This window comes from Aphelocoma coerulescens, chromosome 8 (genome assembly GCF_041296385.1).
Source record: "Aphelocoma coerulescens isolate FSJ_1873_10779 chromosome 8, UR_Acoe_1.0, whole genome shotgun sequence".
Classification (NCBI taxonomy): Eukaryota; Metazoa; Chordata; class Aves; order Passeriformes; family Corvidae; genus Aphelocoma; species Aphelocoma coerulescens.
The window spans coordinates 21,144,694-21,162,826 of record NC_091022.1 but is presented as its reverse complement, the minus strand read 5'-3'; the positions used below and the strand labels follow the sequence as shown (position 1 = coordinate 21,162,826).

At 37.5% G+C, this 18,133-nt stretch overlaps 1 long non-coding RNA gene across 1 annotated transcript; it reads left to right on the top strand.

The window, feature by feature from the left end:
- The first annotated feature begins 11,223 nt into the window (after window positions 1-11,223).
- LOC138114031 (uncharacterized) lies at window positions 11,224-15,384 on the top strand. The gene is made up of 3 exons (XR_011152457.1): window positions 11,224-11,305; window positions 13,244-13,382; window positions 13,813-15,384. It is a non-coding gene; the product is annotated as an uncharacterized lncRNA (long non-coding RNA).
- The last annotated feature ends 2,749 nt before the right edge of the window (window positions 15,385-18,133 follow it).

The window sequence follows — 18,133 nt, the reverse complement described above, 5'->3', positions numbered from 1 at the left end:
AACAAAGACCATGGCACAAAGATAGGCTTATGTTGATTGCTGAGGACACAAACTGGGAAAGATGACATGACTAAAAAGGATAGTGGAATATTGTCCAACAAGAAGGCCTTTAAAACTTGACTAATAGTATTTTAATAGTTTAAAATGAAAGGTCATAACTTCAAACTTCAGGGGCTAATGATGGAGGGAAGTTCTTAATTTGAGATGCTAGATGGAAAATACCTTGATGCACTTCATTGAATGACTGTAACCCACCAGAGGGCTACATCTGGGGAAAAAATGACTGGTGCACATCACAGGGAGGAAGACCAGGAGAAACTGGGAGGTAATGCTGCAACCCAGAGCAATGGTGAGATTTTTATTTTCAACACTGTGCTCAGTGCAGGCTTCCCCTGTTGTTTAAACACTGGACAGACTTGGAAAAAAGGCCTAATAAAATGATCATGGGAGTCTTTAAACATCAAACTGAAGAGCCGGCATTCTTTGGGATAGCTAAAAAAAGTTTGTTATGATGGCAAAAATTTTGGAGAGGGGACTTCTTCAAGGTAACCAACTGCACTGCCAAGAATACAGGTGTGGCCACAAGCTGCCTTCAGTCTGGAAACACTAAAGAGGATTTCTAACCCAAATGCAACAGTACAAGGGAAGAGTATGAGGACAAAAACTGGGCTGATTTTAGGGCAGAGCTTTAACCTTTATGAAGAGAGGCTGTATGATATGTTTGCTGGAGCATCAGCAAACAAGGTGTGATCCCCCAGTAGGTTCCTTTTGGTCCCAATAATTGTTTTATCTGTGTTTAAGTGCCAGGTGTTTTGAATTCTCACAGTTTGAATTTAAATGTGGACAGATTTGGAAAAGGCAGGTAGGATTGTAGGGAGTTTTTTTAAACTGGAATGAAGGAACTTGCCTTTTTGACTGAAATGCAATGCCAAAGCCCTCCTGAGGTCTCTCAACAGGGTAGGTACTTTTGGATGTTGCTGCTCTAAAGGTGCAGAGGGACATGGCTTTTCTTTTGTGTGCTGAAAGTAGGGATGCTGTGTCAGGGGAGGAGATGTCTCTGGGATGCTGAGCTTGCTACTGCTGCTGGAAGTCAAGAAGAAAATTTCCATCAACAGCTCCTGCACTTTTCCTTTGGTGTTACAAGATGCATCCTGGTTTTTATGTGGGTTTGGTGCACTACACTAATTTTTCTATCCTTGAACTGTGTGTAAAGCCATCACTACAACTTTTGAGTGTGGGGAAGGAGGCTGCCAAGGTTTCGTCCTGTCCCCAGGAACAGGTGAGAGAAGTTCTAGTGTTCATCTAGAATTAGGTGTAGGCACTGAATTGCCCAGGACATAGGAGGGGGCAGAGCTAAGTTCTGTTTATCTTCTAGCTATGCTCGAATGAAGAAAGACAAAATGGTGTCTGTGGGTTATGCTGGAGACTGTTGCTTGGGACGCTGTTTTCTCCATTGTCTAGATTTCTAGTCCCTAGTAAATTCAAAAATGCCTGCAATTTGTACCCTGCTAAACTCACTACAATACTCTCTTTGCCCCTGTATTTCTGGCCGTTCAAATTTGTGGTTAGTCTCTTGAATGATCAGGGGAAAAGGGATTAGTAAATAGCTTTGGCATTAATCTGTATTCAGCTCTGTGTTGAACATCCATTATTTTTATGATTATAATAAAATGAGTAGCAGTGTAACAGCTGCCTTGGGTTTTCAATTAAATGCATTAATACATATGCAAGAAAATAGCCTGTCTCAATAGTATTTATAGGGAAGAGAATATTTTTCAAGATTTGTGGCAAATCATTATTATGCTTTTTTTTTATATGGCATTTGGAAATATGAGAGTGGAATTGCAGGCATGCTGCTTTATTGCTTGCAAGTGGAATGTGTGATAATCAGCCCTTTGCAACACTTCTTAATGACGACAATTTTCATTGCATAAAAATCCGGCTTTATTACTTGATGAACAAGCCTGTAGTCAGTGCCTGGTTTAATAAGAAGATGGTTAATGCTTGAAAAAGGTCCTAAATGTGTATTTACAGCTTTGCAGAATTATGTGTAAAAAGAATTTTTGGTGGCATGAGTGAAGCATGTAAAATCCTGTTTTTTTCTGATAGTTTGAGAGTTGGGGGCAGTTGCTTCACCCATGGTTTCTAAACTGCTTTCTCCAACATGCTTTATTTTCATCTTTGCTCCATGTCAGAATGATGCCTTTGACAGTTTAGTCTGCTTGCAGCTTTCATTCTTCTCCTTTGTGCCTGTAAGCTTTGCCAAACAACACTGAACAATAAGGGAGTCACTTTTCCACCCAGTTCAGCTTTTGTCAGACTTTGCACTCCAGCTCATTCTTCTATTCTTCCCAGCTGTATCTTGTATTTGGGTCTTCATGTTCCTGCCAATGAGTCTGAAAGAATGATCTTATCACATTCTTTTTACAGATCTTATTCCTTATATGTGACTAATAGACTGCCTGGTGTCTATTAATATTTCCACCATAAAAAAATGTGAAGGCAAAAATCACCTTGACTTTGTAGCATAGAAGTTGACTGATTTAAAAAAACCCCTAAAATTACCATCCTGCTGTATTATTTACTTCAGCTCTAGAGCAAGTAGGAGTTTAAGAAGTTTTCTAAATCTTCATTCCCTTATCCAGAGTCAGTAATAAAGCCTAACACCTAAAACGCCCACTAGGATTAGTATGAGACAAGTAGTGTTATGTGCATATTCAGTCATTTTACTTGTAGCACTAAACTCCTTTTATTGAATTGTTTCACTGCAGAAGGATTTTAATCTTCTATTACTAAGAACACCTGAGTAAAATAATGAATAACCTTGAACCAGTTGGACTGTGAACTTGCAGGATTGCAGTTTTCTTTCAATGCCACTCTATCTCCCATGATCTCATACCCAAGATTCCTGGGCTTTCCTGTTTACCAAATTGGTGTTTGCTAATTTACACAGAAACAGAGGTGGATAACAGAAATTTTTGAGTGTTGAATTGTGGCAAGAGACCCTCATCTATCTTAAACAGTTCTCAAAACATTATCCTCAAAATCATCCCAGAAAGTTCTTTAGAACCCATGGCAACTGGCTCAAAAGCCTTAAAAAACAAACCAAAATTATTTATATTTGGTACTGTCACTGTATATATAGAAAACAAGTCCTGTGATACATTTAAGTGGACAGACAGTGCAGATCACATGAATTTAAGAGGTTTATTTTCTACAGCCCATCACTGTGAATGATTTATAAGGGGGTCATGATTGATGAGAGGGTTAAGTAAGGAGAAAAGTTATTTCTATTTACACACTTCAATTTATGAACAGGAATGTATTTCCTTTGTCTGGAAAAAGGATTCTTTATTGACTGCATGTAATAAACCTGCATTTTCATATCAGGTTTTCACTGTCTGAGGAAGTACATAAATCTACTCTCAAGCATCTGTCCTGAAAAGCATCTCATCTAGGCAAGGACTAGTTAAGTATAGACAAAGTCATGTGTATCATCAACTCTTAGTGGGATTTACAAGAAAAAAAGTTTTATATTTGTTTGCAAGCATGTGGCAACAAAGCCATGAGTTCTGCTTTGTCAGAGTTCATGGAGAAGTGAGTAAGGATTTCTCCTGGAAAATGTGGAATGACACTTCTCTCTCAAGATTAAAACAAGCTTTCCAGCAGTTTCTGCTTCCTGCTCCTTCCCTTGGATTAATTCCAACCAGCATCTTGCAATTATCTCCCCATTATGTTCATGTGGGATGGGAGTTTAAAAGAGGACATCACTCAGACACATATTGTGATATGTGTGACTAATCAGTAGTTAACAATGCAACAATTAATTCCTCTGTGGCATTTTATTTGTCACTTAAAAATATTCCTTTGACTCACAGAGTAACTCATACCCTGCAGGAAAAGATCTCAGCTCATTAGAGCTGATCTGCAGTTATCACTTGGCTGGTCTCTCCACTGAGTCGCTGGACCTCATTTACTCTAACCTTGATCTGAGATCTCACCTCTCTTCTTTATTTTTTGTGTCCTTTTATTTGCAGTGGAATGTGTGTCTTGCTTCGAGGCAGAGCAAAGGAATAAAAAAGTATTACTAAAAGGAAATTAAAAAATTGAAAAAAATAAAATTGGCCTTTCTTTTTTCTTCAGCAAGCCTGTGTGGAAAAAGTACAAAAATAGCTAAAATAAGGTATGCCCCTGTGTGAATGTTTTCCCTGTGCTCTAGGCTCAGTGCAAGAAGCATTGGTATTTTCCACAGTGTCTTCATTAGCCCTTTCTTGCTTTTCTTGGGATCACTCCTGCTTGTAGTTTCTCTGTGGATTTATTTATTCTTTGGGAGTTCATCCTCACAAGAATAAAACTTTTTTACCTCTTTGCCTGAACCTATTTTCAGCATGGCTTATGAAACTGAGAAGCCAGTGACATCTGTTTTGCTGAAGAAAAAAAAAGTCTTGAGTCTTCTCTACTAGGTTAATCTGCCCAGATCCTTTGGAATACTTTTTTATTCATAATGAGAGTTCCAAATGATGTGGTTTTGGCTGTAATGTGGCCTGAAAAGCATAAGGTTACATTATAAGGTTTTGTTCTGTAGGAAATCTTGTTATACACTCATTATTTTACACATGCAGCTGAGGAAGAGAGGGAGTGAATACTCTGTTAACAATCTTACAGAGGCAAAGCAACTTTTACTCTATGCAGGTAAAACATTAATTTTACTGCCAAATTATTAACATATTTCTAGAAATATGAAAGCAAAATAGATTATAAATGGATTATAAATGTGAAGGTAGCAGAATATTTAAAATGCATGCAGGTAACTACTGTGTACAGTCAGTGAAGTTCCCTATATTCTTAAGAGGCAATACGTATTTGGAAAGATATCTGAAACATATTTAAGTGCTGCATTGCACTCTGTGTGAAATGATAATAGTTGAGATGTTTAAAGGTAAGCTAGATTTATTCTTTTGAGAAATCTAGTCTAATAAATTGTACAGTTTTTCTTTAAGCTGAAAAATCTGATTTGTCCAAGTTGAATCTTTTCTTAATGCATTTGATTCAGTTTGATAGCTAAAGATATTCTGTTATACAGGGGGTTGGGCACTCCTTCAGCCAGAGAACAGCAAACCCCTTCATTGCAATACAGGTGCAGTCAGAGCAACATAATGACTTTCAGTCACTTTTGAAAGCTGGACAATTTTAACCTCTTGCATAACACCTTCGTACTGGTCTGGTAATTTCCATATCAATATAATTTCCATCTGAGGTCTTAGCATATCTCTGAAATGTGTGGATAGGAATATAAAGGGCTTCAGGAGATGCAGGGTCTGTTATGTTGGCAGGTAAAGTGCTCTAATGAGTGAATATTCTTAAGTAGAAAAAATGCCTCAAGTAAGAGAAGTGCCATTTCTTGACCTAAACATGAGCTTTCAAGGAGCTCTTCCTGTTATGAGAAATATCTTCCCCAGTTTGATCTTCCCACATAAGCTGATATAAGTCTCATGATTTAAAGGTAATAGTGCTCCTACTGTTTTGGTGCCTTACATTTATGTATCTGTGTTCTTGTATCCCTGAAGTATAACTACAGCTCCTTTCAACAGAACATGTGAATGGAGTGTTTTTACCTACATCTGTGATGTTTCTACTACGCTTTTGTTCTTGGCCTTGTGTAAGTAAAACAAGATAAGATGTATACTCCACACAGTCCAAATGTAAATAAAAGGAAAGGGAAAGGAAGAAAAACAGCAAAGTGATTCTTAGAGGAAGCTCTTAATTCTGATGTTGCAGTTGAACAACAGTTTATCTTGATTAAGTTCAGATCCCCTCTGTTTGCAGGCATTAGTCAATACCTTTCTCAGACACAATGGGGTTTATACCTTTTCATGTGCTGGCTGTGATACTCTACTTGGGAAAAGTGGGTGATGCTTGTTTTGAATGTTCCCCTCTATTTCTCCTGGCACTGAGGAATACAGGAGGGGCAGAAGGGTGCTCTGCCTGGCAGGGATGTGTGCTGGGGGAGTCAGGAGAGCTGGAGAGCAGCACGCTGGGTGCAGGGCTGCTCAGCAATTGCCCAGCTCCTGGCGAGCTGGAGGCTGCTTTGTGGGAGGATGTATGTCCTGATGTACATTTCTGTGTGATCATGTCAAGGCCACAGCTGTTCTGTTTACTATAGATACCAACCCCTGCTCTGTCCTCAGAAGGAATACTCACAGATATGCATATCCTTGTTATTTTTTAGCACAAGAGTCTATATGTAAAATCTGGACATATTTGAAAGACTAAGGATTTTAAATATTTTAAAATATTTTAAATATTTTCTCTCAGAAGCAATACTTAAAGAATTTAAAGAACATTAACATTATTATTGGAGCTGTATTTCTGTTCCTTTCCATTACTCATGAAGAGTGGCTTAGGTCTCAGTGCTTGTCAGGTCTTAAAATCACGCTGGATATCTACAAAACAATGAATATATAAAAGCTAATTTAAATGGTAGTGGAGACTGAGAGTCTCTTCATGTTCCAGATATTTCATTCTGCAGAAATTTCCAATTACTTCTTAGGCTCATTTCATATATCCTTCCTAAATGTTTAAAGACAATAAATCTTGTATTTTCTATTTTTAATCTTTTCTCTCTTCTTTTTTTAAAGAAATGTTAATACACCAAACTACACAGAAATACATTAACATGCAGTGCAGTTTTACCTATAATGACAAATATATTGGACATCAACTCAATGGAAGGACTGGGTATTTGGCTATTTCATAAATATATCAGGACTATGTTCTTTGTGAGAATTCATTAATCAGAACACTCTTAGCTGGAGCTAAAACCATGCTGCTGGAAACTAAACAGGGAAGTGTTTTTCTGTGAGGGAAGGCTATTTTGGGAAGCAATGACTCGGAAAAGGACTCTGGGGATAAGGGAGCTCCCAGTTCAACATTATGAAGGTGATTCTTTCCCGGTCTGAACAAAGGAGTAGGAAGTTGTTCAAGCTGTAACAACTCACGGTACAATGGTTACTGGGATATCACATTCAGATCTGGAAGTTTGTTAGTCAGGGAGGTGTAAGAGAGGAACTCTGAGATTTGGAAGCCTTTCTTTGCAGCAGGGTTCAGCAAAATTTATTAAAGAGAAGATAAAGGAGCAGCTTGCCCATATGTGAAGCATAGATTTGATAACAGCAGCTCTCCTGTCTGGCTGGAAGAGGTAAAAAGAGAACCATGCAATTAAATTTGAGACTAGGCAGTTTAGATTCCAAGCAGGAGTATCTTAAACACTGTGAGTGATTTACCAGTGAAATGATTTAATAAAGATTGTAATAAATTTCCCCTTATTGGACATTCTAAAATCAGAACTGGATGCTTTTCGGAAGGAAATGCTCCAGTTCAAACAAGATGAATACATAAGTCTTATAGTACAATTTATTCCAGAGGTCACACTGGAAGATTGTAACTATCCAGTCTATCCTTCTATTGTGCAAAAGAAATTGTTCAGTGGTTGGTCTGTGCACTTACATCATATGAAAGGATTATTTCTCTAGCAGACCCAAGCTATCTCAATTTAACAGAGAGCTCTCAAGTCCACTTTTTAGACTCTGGCTTTTGTCCTAGAAGGAATGGTGGCCATAATTCCTTTGGTTTTGTTGCCTTGAGTTAGTTAATCAGACTAACAGCTGCTAATGTGTTTAATGTTGCTCATGTATCTTGAGCCAGCATGAGGCAATAATGAAAAAGGCAATTACTAGTTTTATTTTCCAGTTTTAAAAATCTACAGCAGTGGGACTGTTGTGCTTTTGATTTGAGGCAGTATAAATCAGGCTTCATACAGCTGATTTGTGAATAAAAGTAATTGCTGGTCTGTGAGCTCTTTCTGACTGCAAAGTCATAGGGAAAGAACAGGTTGCTGCTGTGGCAGCAATGCAGATATACACAGCATTTCACCCTTCCTTAATCATTACTGCTCCTCTCTGCTTGGTTTCTCTTTTGGAATATAGAGACTAGGTGGATAATAAAATAAAGCTGTGCTATTGCAGAGTTCAAATGGAGGTGATACTAGGGAAACATCCTCAAAACAGAGGAAACCGTGGCAAATTTGGAAAAGAGATGGTTATGCTAAATAAATATTAAGGACAGTTTAATTGGAGAAATGTCATTTAGAATGGGCTAATTAGTGTTAAAAGTATATATAATTTAGTTACTTGAAATACATTTGATTTGATACTTCAAGCACAGTTAGTGAAATTCTGAAAGATCAACAATATTCCATGGTGCTTTAAGAGCTAATATTTAATATTACTGATTCTCACTCATTTCATATTCCTAAATTTTCTGAATTAAATGCATTTCAGTGAGTAGGATACATGGCTGCCAGGCATTTCACACCTAGAGGGAGTTCTTTATTTCTCCTCCAATAAAGCTGTTCCTTTCCTGCTCACTGTTCTGCAGCTCGGTACCAGAAGCCTGTGGTCTTCTCTGTACCCCTGAATTCCTTCCAATGAAGATTGCTGCTCTCTGCAGATGCTGGGAACACTGCTGCTTTGTGTTTTATTGCAACTAGGTGCCCTGTTTCTCTATTCCTGACCACAGGCTTCATCCTTGATTTAGGTACTTGCTTTACCTGCCCCTTTCCTTTTGTAACATTTGTTTAGACCTAAACATAGACATGTTGTAAAGAATACAGGAACAATTGCAGATGTGCATATAATGCAGTCTAGCTCCTCCATGCCTGCTTATGGGATCATTGGTTTGATTGTCTAGCTGTGCACAGCTGATTTTGGGACACAAGCTCGTAGCCTTTGCTTCCTAAATAAAGAGGCAGAGTGCTAACCTTCAGTGCTGCTATACCTGGAGCAGATTGTGTGACCACAGTCTTCATTATTTTTTCATCCAACATCTCAAGTTTCATTTTCTTGAACTGGGTTCAGCGTTCAGTCCTACAGTGTTCAGTGAAGTCAGGTCCAGTAACACTGAGACTGCCTTGTTCTTCTGGATGGCCTCTGCCAAAACTGGAGTACCCACCTGCCCCTTAAAATTTGCTCGTCCTAATTAAGCAGCAGAAGCAATTGCTGTGTATACTGGGATGTCACAAAATATGACATTGATCTGATTGTTTCCATTTTACTGGATATGAAGTGGACAGAGATTTCTTAGATCATTGTTATTTGTTAATTCATGATCTATAAAGGCTACAGAGTGTGAGTGCTTGAAAAGAGAAGTATTTTTTTAATGAGTTTAGTATAATGCTGCCTCTTTTGATGTAACTGTTTGTGTTACATTAAATTCATAGGTTTTCTGAGAACCCCATCAGTGCACATGCTGTAAGTTTGCAGAATTTCCAATTGTTGGCAATAAAAATTTTTTTCATTGAATACTTTATTTCTATTTAGATAATCTTTAGTTCCTTTGAAAAGAAATGTTAAATTATTCATGGAATATATGTTTACTTTTCTCAGTACTTTAGAGATTGTCAAATATCTGAGAACAGAATGTTTGTCTTCCATTACTCCATTCGAAAGGTTTAGGAATTCCTACTCAGCAGATCAAAGAGGAAGTGGAGACCCTTTAATTTGATCACAAAACCCCCAGATTTCCTAGCCTGGTTTGTATACATAAAAAAAACTCAGTGAGAGAAGAATAAAGTTAATCAAAGTCAAATCAGGTCCAAAGAAAATTGTATCTTGGCAGTTTTGAGGTTAATTAGCAGTGATGACATAAAAGAACTCCGTTGGTAGAATCTCCCTTCTACATTTAAAAATCAAGACTGGACTTTAAAACCAGTGTTTTAATAGAAATGTTCTGGGTCAAGCAAGAATTAGGAGAGAGGCATCTTCTTGTCCCTTTGTAGAGACTGCAACAAATCTGTTGTAGTTCTTATAAAGTAGTTTATTTAGCAGACATAAAGTATGTAAGTGTTAATATGGATCTTCTGAACCTTTTTCAGACTGTGACTCAAATTTTCATAATGAAAAGCAGCAGGAATCCTAACTTAGATTTCTAGAAATATATTGAGTTTGTTTTAATTGTGTGTCCTGTGAATTAGTTACAAAATCCAATGGATTATAATGTGTTTTAATGTTGCACATAGATCTTAAAAGGCAATTACATGGCAATAAGAAAGACAAAGCAATTCTTGACCTCTTTTAGCAAATTTTACAGTCAATGAAAATGACTGTATGCCTCCTCAGTGAGTTGAGGCAATGTGAAACATGGATTGAACATCACTGTGTTTAGAAAGCAAAAATGTTCTGGAGTTAGACCTGATCAGCATGTCTGAATCACTCTTTTAATAGCACTGTTTCAATGTGGGATCTGCCACTTGACCCTTTGCTCAGTATGTCTGATTGTCATACATGTGGTTTGGTTAGAAATAATGTTTGCTATTTCATTTAAGCTCGCTCCAAGTGAAAACAAATGCTGTCATGAAACACACACCAGTTAGAGGTGAATTTAACAAAAACTGTCAGACAGTAAAACAAACAAAAGGAAACATGGGAAGGTGAAAGAGTTCAGTAAAGTTGTTCCCAACACACTGTCAAGAAATCCTCTGTGATTTAGTGGTGACTCATCTGTGCTTTGCATCTTGGTCCCAGTGTCACTGAAATGAAACAACCTTGTTCGTTACTTTCACTGTAATTTGAGCAAGATGTGAGGGATTGTTACCTCTTCTGATTTCCATCCTGTCTTTTTTTACTCCCTATGTTCCTGTGCTCTTAGTAAATATCTGTTCTTTCTAGACCTTATTAAGACCCTTTTTAAACAGATAACTGACTTAAAGAAACATCTTTCAGTTTGAGAAACCCAGATACTAGATGATAATGCCTTCTAATATTTCACATAATGGCATATATAATGAATATAAAGGGTTTATGTAACAATACTCTAATACTTAAAATAGTATTTGTTATTTCTTATGAACCCTACTGTTCTTGTTGTTGTAGATTTTTGGGGTTTTTTTCCTTCTCTACCTGGTACAAGGTGAGCAGAAACTCTAATCTGCTCACTGACTACCTCATCTTCTGCCTATGCACTTGCAGTCTGTGTAGAACTCCATAACATGCAAAATTTATTGGTAGAATTGTTAATATTGCATCAGATTGTGATTTTGGAGGCCTTTTGTTAAGAAAGTTTGTTCTCCTAAGTGGCTGCAGCTGGCAGACTGCACCTCCACACCTGTTTGAAATTTGGCTCAGGGTTAAATTCTGTGTTCCTGTGATTTGTCATGTCTTTGATTACCAATGCATTAGATGTTATGGAAAAAACACCAGGAAACCACATGCCTCTATTTGTTTAGATTTTCCATTTTTTCCATATCAAGGTAAGTAGGAATTATGTTTTGAAATGGGTGAGTCACAGCATAATGATTCCGATTTGGCAATGATATGGAACCATAGTGTCACATCCTTTAAATAGCACAAAATGTGCTATTCTAAAGAAAATGGCCCTGTTTATATTACTGAAATGTCCTTGGTCCTATCATAGCTCTTCTTTTAACAACTTTCTTAGTTTCCTCCTCTAATGGTGCTATTTCAGATAGCAATGAAGTCAATAAATCAGACCTTCCTATTTATGTAGGTGTGCAAATATACTTTATTTACCAGAAGAGCAAAGAAAGGGACACAGTGGATGAGCTGACTCACTGCAGGAAGATTTCTTCTCATTTTCCCCATTGCAGTACTGCAATGGCAAAACTACCTGTGATTTTATTCCTACAGAAGCAGAGCATAGCCACAAATTGTTGTATTCTATGCATCCAAGTTATTTTCCCAGTTACATTTTCTTGCTTTATTCCTTTCCATTGATTTACTGGTAAGATATGAAGCTTTTAGAACTGAAAGCAAAATGGCAGATATAGTTATCTTTGGAGCATCTGCTGTGAAAGGCAAATGATTTGTTTGCCTTCCAAGGAACACAAACTTTTTTCATTGCTTCACCCTCCATGACCAGTGAAAAGATCAGAACTCGGCAGGTGGCATAACTTTCTGGAGAGTTATTTTTTTGCCATAAATGCTCAGTGTAATAGTATTTAATTGCTTCTGCTAAGCTTTTTTTAAGTGGAAAGCAAGATGGATCTCAAAATGATGGATGGAGACAGGGTCTAATGTGCATTTTCAGGAGACAAATGCCTTGCTGCTTCATGCTCACTCACTCTGGCTCAACTTCGTGGTGTTTGACCAGCTGGGCTGTTCTCAGCTGGAAACTCTGGATCAACAAATGCTAATATTGACTCTCTTCTCGTCTCATTGGGCTTTCTCTTGAAAGGCTACTGTGATTTACATGTTGAAGGTACAAAACTTTGTTCAAGATATGGCTACATTGAGCACTGGTTAAAGGAAAGATAATTCAAAATCCCAACTCAAAGGCAGAGTGGTTTCTATTTTGTCACAGGGCCATTTGGGCTGTGTGAATAACACAGAATAAAACACCTTAAGTAACAGCATAATTCTTTAATTTTTTAAGTCCCCAAATACTCTGAAGTTGTTGTTGTTTAATAAATAATTTCTTTATTTAAATTTGAGTTACTTACTTTACTTGCTTAAATTCCTATTTATTTAAATGAGCAAAACTGCTTTGCAGGTCTGGCTCTTGTTGTTTAACATTTCCTCTTTCTTAATGTGTCTGTCTTTGTAAAATGACATCTCTTTTTAGAGTCCAGTAAAGGTTGTTTTATGAAATATTTGAAGGCATTATAATTGAGTAAAGTCATGAGATCAGATATTGGAAAAAAAAAGTATAAAAAATAATATTGAAGAAATTCTGACAGAAGAACTATCTGTGCTGTGATGTGCATGAGGTCTGGGGAAAAAAATGCAATTGCATAGTTACAGCATGTATCAAAATACAGAAGCTGTATTAGGCAACCTTAAATCTGGCATTTCTTAACTTTTGAGAGTTTGCAACCTCTGTGTGTAGCTCACCTTCTGTTGTCACCTAACAAGGAGAGAATTATGATACAACAGATGTTTAACCTGAATGAAGTCCAGGGTTCCTTCCAGTAAAGCTGACTGAAGTAAAGAAAAGCTAAATTATGGTAATATCCAGCACAAAATGCTTGTGTCTGTATTGTCCTCTTTCTTACCTACACTGTTTGCTGATTTCCTTCCAATGCTCTCAGCTAACTTCTTTCTTGATATTTCTGTTAAAAACACACGTTCTGAAGACTGAATGGAAATTAACAAATTAAGTGTGAATTCTCTGCTGGATAAATTGCTATGTGTCCATTTTTAAGTAAAGCTTTCAATACTGTCTCTCACAGGATCTTTCTGGACTAAATGTCCAGCACACAGCTGGATAAACACCTCCTGTGATGGGTGAGCAGCTGGCTCAAAGGCTTAGGGTTCAGGGAGCACAAAACCTACAGCTAGAGGGACACGGGCTGCAATAGGCTTGCCAAGGTGAGCACTGCACTGCAGTAACACTGCTCCCTCCACACCTTTCACATCTAGGCCACCAGTGTTTCAGAACTGTCTATTGCAGGACAGGAGAACAGCTGAAACAAAATAATTAAAAGAAAAACATGTGGGTAGAAATGGCTGAAACCTCCTCCTGGGCACATGAATGGTAGAAGTCAGATAATCAACAACAGGACATTTAGTAAGATTTCCATAGCAGGAATATGAGGACCAAGTTGGTTAAAATAGATGGGAGGCTTTTGACCACAGTTTATATGCACTAGGACCAACTACCTTCATCATAAGAAAGCCAGTTAGGAAAAGGGGTACACAGTTAAAGGACATTTCACTTATTAAAAAAAAAAATAAGAGGAAAAACAAAGAACAAAAGAAAGAAAAAGAACGAAAATGTTTCTTGTTTTTGGCTGTCTAGGTTTGACTGGGGAGCTTATCCAAAAGGAATCATGAAACATCTGGCCAGTTGAGTTGAGTGCCCACAGTTCTGAAATCTGAAAACATCCATCCTAGCCCAAGATGTCATAACAGCAGAGGAGTCCTGGCATGGCTCTGTGGCTGTGTTACCATGATCTCATTTGCGGTAATTCTCCCTTCTCGGACCAGAAAAGGCCCCATTGTGATGACTGAGAGTGGAACACTGAGTGCAAGGGTGGAAACAGTCTGGGGAGGTCCTTGTGTGGGGTTGATAGAACTCTACTGTGACAGCAGTGTCAGATCATGGGGGCCATGTAAGTAAATCACTAACAGAGCCAACTGGGGGGTGTGTGTTATACATTCCAGTGCGAAGAACAACTGCCTCCCTGTTTTATAAAAGAAAATAAGTGATTTCCAAGACAAAAATTAGCAGCAGTTAATGGATTGCTCAGTAAATAGCCTGGAGGGTCCTGAATGAATCATAGCTGTCCAGCAGCATAACTAACACACAAACTTCTCTACCATTCTCATCTCTTCCACTTTTTTTTTTTCACTTGGGTGTAATGTGAAGAATTTTTATAAACCAGTTATTTACTCTGTTTCCTACGTACTCTTCCTGTGGAAGAGATCAAGTGAATACAGTGTGTCCTTGCTTCTACAGTAAGATCTGTTTATAGATAATTGTAATAACTGTTTTCTTTCATGACATAAGATTTGATATGTACCATTCTCTCCTTTTCTATCCTCCTTGCATAGTCTTCAGAATTAAATCTGTTTTGTCAGCTGTTTCTAGGATGTTCAGTATTTAGCTGACTTTTGGGTAGGTCTGTGACTAGCTCATAGTAAATTGGTGAAGCAGTGTAGAAATTTCCAAGATGATGATGATGTCGAGAGTCCTGCTTTATTCTTGCTTTTGCAGCAGTTGATGCAAAAAATGTCAGCTGAGTTAATGAGTAAGGCAATGGTAAATAAAGTTTCATTTGTATGAAAAGTAACTTCCCACATTGGATTCAACAATCCTGTGACAACAGTATTCTTGACTGGAATTGGAATATGCTACATTTGATTATTGATAATTTTCATTCAAAACCCCCAAATCAAACACAAACCAAAAAAAACAAAACAAAAAAAAAAAAAAAAAACAAAACACCCAACCCTTTGAATGAGAGTGTGGAGACTCTGTTGGGATCTTTAAGATGGCATTTTTTAGTGATGTCCTGAATGTTGAATAGACTGAGAGTTTTACAGGAGTGGGCTGCTTGTTATGATTGTTACATTTTATAATTTGAAATTATCATTTGCTGAACTAAGTTACATGCAGTTTTATTTTTAAAAATGGCCCTGTATGCATTTATACTGTCTTTCCATAGTATTACCAACAAAATAGACACTGGTCAACATTAATGAGAAGAGCTGATAAAAGCTTAGGTGTGAGGCTGGATCTGCTGATGCTGTTGCAGAGTATGATAGTGTAAGAGAACATTTTTCAGCAGGAGGATTTGGCTGCATTTACAAAAATGGCCAATGCCCTTTGCCAGATTTATAATCTTAAATGATATAGTAATATGAAATATATTATATGGCATAGAAACAGTTATTTTGGTAAATGAACATTCATGAAAATGAGTGGGTTTTAAAATTTATTTTCTATTTTTTAATTTATTTAACTGCTTCAGGAAGAGAGACAGTGAATCATTTAATTATTGCACAAAACCAGTCATCATATAGCATATGGAGGAACTGGCCTTACTGCAGTCTGTTGGTCCAAATAAGCAGCATCTTGGAAAAATTACCTCATTACTTCAAGTAGCATTGTTTTATTATCCATGTGATAATGGTTACAGTAGAAAACAGAAACGTGGCGTAGTAGAATGGTTGTATTTAAGGTATGAGGGAGACAAAATTGCAGTTAGAGTGCCTTTGTTTTGTCCTCTATATCCTCTTAGAAAATGCAATTTAAAAAAACTACATGAATTTTTTTCTTCCTTAAAAAAACCCTGGCCATGAGAGTTGTTATTAATTACATATACTTCAGATTAGCTTTTTTTTAAAGCTGTAGGCAATCACAGCATTCTTCCTTTCTGTTCCAGGATTTTAGAATCATGTAAGTTCTATTAGTCTGGAAGCAGTAACTGTTTCTTATACAACATATGTGCATTAATAAGTTGAATGAATGGTAAGATTTTCCCAGCTGGAACTGAACACTGGACACTTAAACTAGCATGATGAATGCTGGCATATAACTTCTGAGTTGTGGTGTGCTGCATTCCTGGCAGAGAATTAAAGCTCTGAGTAAAAGGAGAGATAAAATGCCTCAGCAAACAGATGGAAAGTGGCTACTCAATGCAAATAAAATACAACCAAAGATAAAGTGGTAGAAGAAAGGATCTGAGACTGTCAGGAACAAAAATGGTATTTTCCTTCACTGAATTATATGCTATGGACTAAAGAGAAGATGGCAGTCTCTTCAGAATATAGGCAGCCTGTTCTGTTTCTAAAGCTTTCAATTACAAACTGATTATGAGGAAGAAATTTGAGACATTGTTTATAGTTTTTACCTCAAACTGCTTCTTCCTTTCAAATTATATTTCTCTTTTTTAAAAAAGAAAGGATCATTTCATTTATGCAAAGAGTGGCTCTGCAAATGATTCTTTATTTCTTGCTCTTATTTGCATAGGAGCCTAAGCAGTGCCATTAACTTTAAAAGGACAGTCATGCCAAATTAACTGTGGGTTTTTTAGGACAAGACCTAGTTACAGGTTTTTTTCATGATTCTAATCCATACAACCAAACACAAGCAGTGAATTATACCCAAAATACAGGACAGTTCTAGAATGGTTTTAGGAATAAATTCATACCCTTTTTATTGAAACCAGCAGGGTAATGGTATATGTCAACACATGTGTTTGATTTGGGTACATTTTCTGCTCTGGACCACCTCATATTCTTTGTTAAGAGCCAGGAGTGAGTGATCTCATGTATGACTTTCCAAATGGTGCTAATGAAGGACTTCCTTGCCAGGTGCTCAGTGTGCTCCACTCCTATTGCTTTCAGTTGTGGTTGAGGGCATGCTGCATTCTCAGGGTTACAGCCCTATTGTTTATGAGTTCAAGTTAGCACTGCCAAAAGGAATATGATGAGGGAAAATAAACATCACTAAGGCTTACTTTGAGGATCCCCTGAATTAGCTAGGTTGTCTTCTTTTTTTACTTGGGAATATCAAAATCTACATCTGGAATATATCAGTGTAACATATAAATACTGTCTGCTAATTTCACAGAACAGTCTCCATGTAAAACTTGTGGGAAATCAGTTTTATGTTAAAGGAATAAGGATCTAAAGTCTCCTGCTGACTTAAGAGCTCTCTGGAGCAGTAACTAACTGCTTTCCTTCTTGTAACATGACCCAACCTCTGTTTCAAAACTCCACAATGCGGCCAGTTAATTATCATGTAGTTTCCTGATAAAGCCTCAAATGGGCTAATACTTGGATATAACACTGTGCATGGTTATTACTAACAGTATCCTTCAATCCTCAAAGCCACAGTATGTGCCTTTAAATTTTTTTAAAGAAAAAACAGATGAGAAATGTGGAATGCAGTAGGTTGTTGCTTTTTTCATAAAATTGTGTATGTGGGGTGTCTGGGAATGAAGAAAGGGGCATGTTTTCAGCTTTAAATTTTTCAGCAAGGTAACAACTTGTAAAGAATGTGTTCACAAGGGAAAATCTTTCCTCTTATCCTCTGGGGACCTAGTCTGCATTGTGGGAAATGAGTTCCTTGTAGGACAGAGATGGGTAAGAAAGTGGAGATTTAAAGGTGTGCTGGTATTCATGGTCAGAGCCCAGTGCTGAGGAAGGGCCCTCCCCGGAGCTGTGGGTTAGCCAGGAGGAGAGAAGCTGCAGGAAGGATCATCAGAGCCTGGGTCTATGGTAAAGTCAGTGCTGCTGCTTCTTGGCTGGATTATTCCTGTTCTTCTCCAGTACCTATGCAGGGAAGAGACTTTCTAGTCTTCTTCCCCCCTTTGCCTTTGGAATCATGACTGGTGCTGTAAAAAGAGCTAACTGAATTTCCAGCCTTCTTCAACCCAAGGTAGAGAGACAGTGCTCTGCAGTTCAGGGTAGGCAGCTCCAAGCCTTGGCTACTGCAGTCGCTGTTAACAAGCCCTTGTTACACTATCTCAAAGGGAGAAAAAACTTGGTTTATTTGTTATGATGATAGCTTAACACTATCTTATGTCTGATTATACTGTGCTTCTCTAACAAGGTTTGTCCCATTCTTCCAAATCATTCCTATTGTGCCCAAGTTAAAAGATGTGTTAGCC